A 7,319-nucleotide genomic window follows, 5' to 3' on the forward strand; every position below is an offset into this window, starting at 1 on the left:
GTGCTCGTACGGCGCGGCGACGCCCCTCTCGTACAGGGGTGTGTCGTGACGTCAGAGGTAACGAAGAGGTAAACAACTTTGACCGCGTGAGGTTTAAAGCAACACCCGTTTATCCCCCGGATCTCTGAAGCAACGGGAGGCGGTGGTGGGGGGGTCACCCTGCGAACACCACCCGCACGATGTGGCGGCTCATTGCGGGGGAGACCGTGCCAGTGACCCGCTGTTCTCTCACGCACCAGAGCGTCTTTGTTCCGCAGACACTGGGAGCAGAATTTTAAAAAACACGAATAAACCACAACACCATCGATGGTGCGCAGCTGCAGCAGCAGTGGGAGCTGAGCGGTGGCCTAGATTGTTAATTCAATGCATTTGCCTCCATTATTCCTTTGACGCTCCGCTGATGTGTGCAGTGAGGCGGGTGTATCGGAGGGGTGTGTCCGCTCTGCAGTACAGTGGTAGGCTGGGAGGCGATGCCGCTGCATGGCGATGTTGCCATACATTTGCAATGCATGAGGAGACATGGCGTGTGTGGGAGCTATAAATAGGCGATTAAACAGTTCCACCACTACAGCATAATGCTGACACGACGCACCTTCCTCATGGATGAAAATATTTATTTTGCATCCACTCATTTATTCAATTGCTGCTTCCGGTTATACATGTGCTCTTATAGGAGATCTGCCATGTGCTGGAAATGGTGATGTGAGTTGTGCTGGGGCCGGCGGGGGGAGAGAAGGGGGGTGAAGGTCAGGGGTGTGTCTATAATGTAAACACAGTAAAGGCTACAGATATGAAGGGGAGAGGGGAAAGAGAGCAGGGCCCCATCCGGTCCCATGTATCCTCTTCCAACTAATAGTTATCCAGGCCTGCTGCAGGCTGAAAACATGAGGTACAACTGAGCACATTGTACAGAGAAAACATGCTCTGCAGAGTCTTTAGAATTTGTTGTAGTATAACATAACTGGTGTTCTAGCAATACACATTGATTCCTCACGTTAACCTGGCCTATTCACATGTTTTTAAATAGCTTTTATAAATACATTTTACAGTTTTACTTTTGTACTACTTATATTCAAGCCTACTTGAAATGATCTTATACAGAACAAATACAGTCTATATATGCATATATATATATATATATATATATACATCTATTTCAATGTGTCCTTATGCCAATGCACTAATACATTGTACATCCTTCTGCCATCATACTCTGCCACTGCACTTTGCTCAAGTACATTTCCCTACAAATAATATTTCTGTTTATAGTGATAGGTGTATATTGTGAACATATTCTCTGTATTTTTATTAGATTTTTTTTTTATTTGATTCTGAGTATCAGCTGCTCTTACAAATGAATTCCCCCATTTTATCTAAAAATAAAACACATTTTAAACTCAAAACAGCAATGCAATAATCAATCCTAAAACAGGTTATAACAATTAGCAAAAACACAAAGGCTGAATTGTGCCACACACAATTCTGTCACAACATTACAGAATAGATGATCAAGCTATAGTCACCTTTTTCTGTTCAAATGTGGAACAGGATCTGGGCTTTCTCACATGTTATTCATCCCCAGCATGAATCTGAACAGTCATCACAGGAGTTGCAGAGAGTACACGCAGTATATCTGAGCTTGGAAAGTATTTTTGAATGTCCGGTGGTATAACATAAAATGTCATTTCTGACATTTACCTGGCCTATTCACATCTTTCTTCCTTTTTTTTGGCATATAAAAGGATTGCTTTTATAAATACATTTCACAGTTGTACTATTGTACTTTTCCTATTCCGGTCAATCTAATCTATTTGTTCTGTCTTGATATAATCTTTAAGACATTTAAAGCTCAAAACAGTGATGCATCCAAGTTCTAATGAGTCAATATCAAATACAGATTTTTACAATAAGAAAAAAGACACCATAGTTTACTGTGTCGAATACTCTCACAGCTTCAATCAACCTCCCGTCACATTCTCAGTTGTTTAACCCCTGCTATGTTCTTGCAGTCATTACAGTGCTGGAGCTGCTGTAAGTTCTACACTGCTTCTGCTTTTACAATCCTTGCTTTCTAGTGCCTTCAAAACTTTGCACAACATACATTCCCTAAATATTCCAGCTCATTCCACATTAGACAGTTATACAATTTGTACCCACGCTGTGGCTAAACAATACAAACCGCTCAACAATTAAGGTCACACCATAAAAACCCAGCATGCATGGGCAAATGTCTCTGTTTGCTACAAACTTTAAGTTTATGTCCCGGTTTGAATTCTGTCTCAACCTCAGAATCAGCATATCCCGAGCCCTTAAGCACCTTAGACGTGTGTCATAATCTTATTAACTGTTGATTCATGTACAGTAACTGGTAGTAAAGTGTGTGGGTGTTAGGTGCATGCTCATGGAGAGTTGATCCTTGTCCTGTGGCTTGGGCGCTCTCCAAGTCTGGCACTTGCGCTGGATCAAGCTGTTCTGCTAACAGGGATTTATTTGGCTCCACAACACCCATGTCAGACATGTATCCGGGCCCAGCCATTTTGTGTCCTCAGATGCTCCGGCCCTTCCCACCTGAGCTGGCTTGCTGTTTGGAAACAAGGAGAGTGGAAATATTTGACCCACTAAAACTGCACAAATAAGTATTCTTGGCACTGGTGCATAAATATAAATTACTTGAATAACAGATCTCATACTGACACATGTCTTAAGGACAGCCTGATTTGTCTTAAGTCTATTTTACAGTGCAAAGGGACAATAAGGGATAGGTGAACCTCACATATTAACATGCACATCCAAGCAGTAATGTGGATGCAGATTTAAAAGACATCCATTTAAAGTGGAACACTGGCCACAATAATCAAACTAAATTAATTCTTGTAAATTAAAATATTAAGGAAAATCATTTGTTGATGCAATGTTCTGTGAAGAGTGAGATTACACATGTGAGTATTGTGGGAAATACTGTATTTAATACTGTTGTAGGATGTGTGTTGTAACACTGAATATGACGACATGAAGTAAATTAACAGAGGGACAGTCTTGGCAGTGTGAGCCACAGAGGGACATCATATGTATCCGTGTGCCTCCACGATGAACCAAACATGTTACACATGTTAGAGAAAACCAGCCAGTAGCACTCACTGTGTCCAGTGCTATAGTGACCAGAGCCCTCAGGTGCACCTCTCCCCCCCATCTCTGACCATATCCTGAGAGCATGAGTTCTGATCAGCGGGCAGATGTCCTGATGTATACACTCAGTCCTCGCCTGCTCCACTTTGTAATGTTTCACTGCAATACAACACGCATTCCTGCTGCTCTGAAGAAACCAAGGATATCCTGCTGAAGGGACGACTGGTCTGTTCCACTCACATCTGTCATCATGAGCTCAGCCTTCAGGCTGCTGGTCAAAACCTACACAGACTCACTTCCTCCAGGCCAAACCAGATTCTCTGTAGATTGAATGGAGAAATTTGATCAGCTGTGGATGCCATCTTCTTAACCCCACAATACTGTTGATTACGGCGTTCATTTTAAATCCATCACACTCAGGGACCATGTCTGAACATGTGCAACTGAATCCTGTGCTTGCTGACAGGCAGACTGCTGGTGGTGAAGACAGGCATTTCTGTCACTCTTTTTCTCAGCACTGCGGACACCCAGGCCCCCCCTGCTCACACTTAACAGTGGACCAGCACATTCTCACTGTCATCAGTTTGACAACAACAATACACCACAGACATTGAATCTTCATGGAAGACAAAGGAAAACATTCTTCTGGCTTTTATCAGTAGCCTGAAACATCATCCGCAGAATATTTATCTATCAGTATGTCTTTATTTGTATAATTCAGACATAAGCACATGACAGCAAGTTTTGTTATGTAACATTGAATATACCAGTTATTGTTAAAAATAACAAGTTTTCTGTGGAAAACATATTAAAATATCATATTAATCATAAATAGTAGTTTTAATCATGCAAACATGTAACCTGGTTTCACATGTTCTTAAAAACATGCATACTGCATACAAGGTGGAGGTGAGGCCCTTTAATATGGCGCCAGGAGGTGAATGAGATGATTGTAGACTTAGGGAAGCAGGTGACGAGGTGGAAGCGCCCTGAAACTCATCAATATGCCTTAAGTGGAGCCTGTCAGCAGTTTCCAGTTCCTCTGGGTCAGCGACAGGGGGTAATGTTAACACAGAAATCCAGCACGGCTCCACAGATCCTCAGCAGCATCCACATGTGCTGCATCGAGATTATCAGTAGCAGCTGCATCACCGTGTGGCGTCCGAGCTGCACCACCCTGGACCGTAAAGCTGTGCAGCAGGTGATCCAAACAGCATAGTTTCTAACAGGCAATAAATGGGATGTTTATCACAGGAGACACTCGAGGGAGGCCCACAAAAAAAATGCAGGACACACTCGTCCCAACCTCAAACCCTGCAGTCTCATACCCTCTGGAAAAACATGAACAAAATATTGTTTCCAGCTGTCGGCAGGTTCAGGACAGTGTCGTCCTCAAAGCCATCAGCATCCAAATATCCCTCACTCACCCATATCCTTTGTTTACTGTCTCCTACTATCCTGAACTGTCCATTTGGTTCATTTTTTCCCATTTCAACAATGATTAAAAACTTAAAAAATTGGTTGGCTTGTTTAATTTATTTTAATTATGTTACAGGGACATAACATATGTAGCTGCAGCAATTTAAAGTATTGAACTGAACTGTTCTCTTCATGAAAATGAAATATCCATGTAAAATTGAAGTACCTCAAAAAAGTTATTAAGCATTCCTGTAAATGTACTTAAGTTTAACCCTAAGGTCTAAGTAATGAAGTGTCATTTGATAAAAGAATTTATTCTCAGATAAAGCATAAATAAATTGGTATGTAGTAGGTTAAGAGTATGTTATAAGATTAAATGGTACAAATAAACACAACATATTTTGTTTTAAATACTTATGGTAGTGATACTATTAATGCTGGGTGAGTTGTTGCTCAAATAAACAGTTTTATGTTGCAGAAAATATGGAGCATTGTTGAAATTCCTTTGTCGTCTTCAAATATTGACTCTAGAGACCAGTGGTTATTTTTCTTTTTTATAATTCCTCAGCCGATAGCCAAGACGGAGGTGGACGCTGTTCCTGGACTCCTACTGTTTTTAGACTCTGTACAACACAAACATAACAAGACTTATTGAAACCAGATAACCCTTACAGGACCAGCTCTCAGATTTAATGATGCAGTGAGACTGACAGTGATATTTCATTCACACACAGAGAAATATTAAAACCCCACACTGGCTCTACAAGTCTCTCCGCTGGGAGCTGCAACGTGGAGACCTGACTCACTGTATGAGGACCAGCGTGGTCCATCAGAGTTCCTCTAGTTCCCCCTTCTGGTAGGATGAGGGACACCGCTCATGCCTTAAGTGGAGCACACAAGCTTTAACAACACCACACAGCTAAATCTTGCAGTGTGTTACAGTTTTCCAAATGGCACAGGAGGAAGTCAGCCATGAATCACTGAGTGCCTGCCAATGAATGCAATGCAACTGGTAGAGCCAGTCCCAAGCGATTACATATTTGTGCAAACTTGCAAGAATGGTAATGTGGCCTATGATTAAAACTCTAAAAATAGATTTTATACTAAATGGAGGAAACATCATTCCCAACGCCAAGGAGGTTATTTTCACTTGTTTCCATTTGTTTGTTTGTTTGTTTATTTGTTTGTTTATTTGTTAGCCAAATTACGCCCCAACAACAAAACAGTGAAACTTGTTGGAAGGATGAGCCGAGAGAGAACACATCAAATTTTGGCACCAATCCAGACAAAGAGGCGGATCACTTTCTTTAACATGACGAGATAAAGCTTCTTTTTTTTTGTATTTTATTCGCACTAATTTCCCAGGGAATAATACATACAAAAGGGTTGGGATTGGCTGCAGCAAGATATATAGGTTTGATTTGTAAAATGTTTTTAACCTTAATTGATTGCTCCATACATTTGTGATTGTAGAAAATAATTGTGTGTGCAGTATGTGTTTGTTTCCACAGACCTCTCCGGCAGTGAGTTCAAAATCTCCTCAAGCAGAGTTGTTCTATAGGTGAACCCAACATCACTGAGGTTTAAGTAATCTCACAAAACACAGTATCACTTCAGACGTCTAAGGTTTTTATAATAGTTCAAACACCAAAGAGAGCATGGGTTTGCAGGTGGTTCCATATGTTCAACCAGTTAAAGAGATTTGCTTATTTTGTCAACGAGTAAAAGTTCAACTGAATTCTGTTCTGGTCAGAATGATGCATTGTTTCTTCGTCATGCAAGCCCTGGATTTGGATGAACTGCATGATGTAAACACAAAAGACTAAAATAATTGAACTACAATAGAGTTAGTGAAGTAAACAATCTCTAAATGATTTACTAAGCAAATAATACACTTAAGATACTAGTTGTTGTTACACCTCAGTGAGGTCAGGATCTGATTTCTCTATAGCAGACCAGGTGAACTACTCCTGTAGTATGACCACGCCTGTGACCTGGCATACAGCGCTTTTAAAGGAGTGGCTGAAGGAATCGGGTTCACATGGTGGGTTTTATTCTCTGCCCCAATAATGAACAGGGTTATTACAGGTATTATAAAAAGTTACATTTGACCCATGCAGGGTCAGTGGTTGGAGTGAGGCCACGTGAATCCACACAGACAGCATCTCTCTGGGCGCTTGCCTGTGACGCCTAGGTGTGTTGCCACAGGGGGGCGCTGCACGAGTTTTGGCGGTGTAGAGGCTAGTCACTGGCAGGAAGAAGAAGGAAAGGATGCACACTGGATGATGGTCAGAGAAAGTTCAGGCACTACGAGTCTTTTCTGCGATGGTAGGAGTCTGGCTGTGACGTCGACTTGTGTGTTTGACTACAGAAATCTCCAGTCTGCCAGCAGGTGGTCGGCTTTCTGTACAAGTAGGTGGATGTGTGCGTTAAAAACGAGCCGAGTCTGGTTCCACTCTCTGACGCCGCTTGTGTCGAGTTACGTTTCGTTATCCGGGTCAGCTTTAGTTAGTTAGCTAACTAATATTGCCGAAACACGGTTAGGTAAAGCTTCATAATCCTGAATTCAACAAAACGTGTTGTAATGGAGCGGTAGTTTAACATACGTCACCAGAGTATAGAATTAACTATCTTGACGTTGTGCATGCACTACACGTGGTCCCATGGTGTAATGGTTAGCACTCTGGACTTTGAATCCAGCGATCCGAGTTCAAATCTCGGTGGGACCTCACCCTTTTGTTCTCCTCTTCTCGATCTGTGCATTTTCAGTCATT

The 7,319-nt window shown here is 41.8% G+C and overlaps 1 non-coding gene across 1 annotated transcript; it reads left to right on the top strand.

The window, feature by feature from the left end:
- The first annotated feature begins 7,202 nt into the window (after positions 1-7,202).
- Positions 7,203-7,274, top strand: trnaq-uug. The gene has a single exon. It is a non-coding gene; the product is annotated as a tRNA-Gln (tRNA).
- The last annotated feature ends 45 nt before the right edge of the window (positions 7,275-7,319 follow it).

The sequence above is a fragment of the Hippoglossus stenolepis genome, chromosome 3, assembly GCF_022539355.2.
Source record: "Hippoglossus stenolepis isolate QCI-W04-F060 chromosome 3, HSTE1.2, whole genome shotgun sequence".
NCBI classification, from domain to species: domain Eukaryota; kingdom Metazoa; phylum Chordata; class Actinopteri; order Pleuronectiformes; family Pleuronectidae; genus Hippoglossus; species Hippoglossus stenolepis.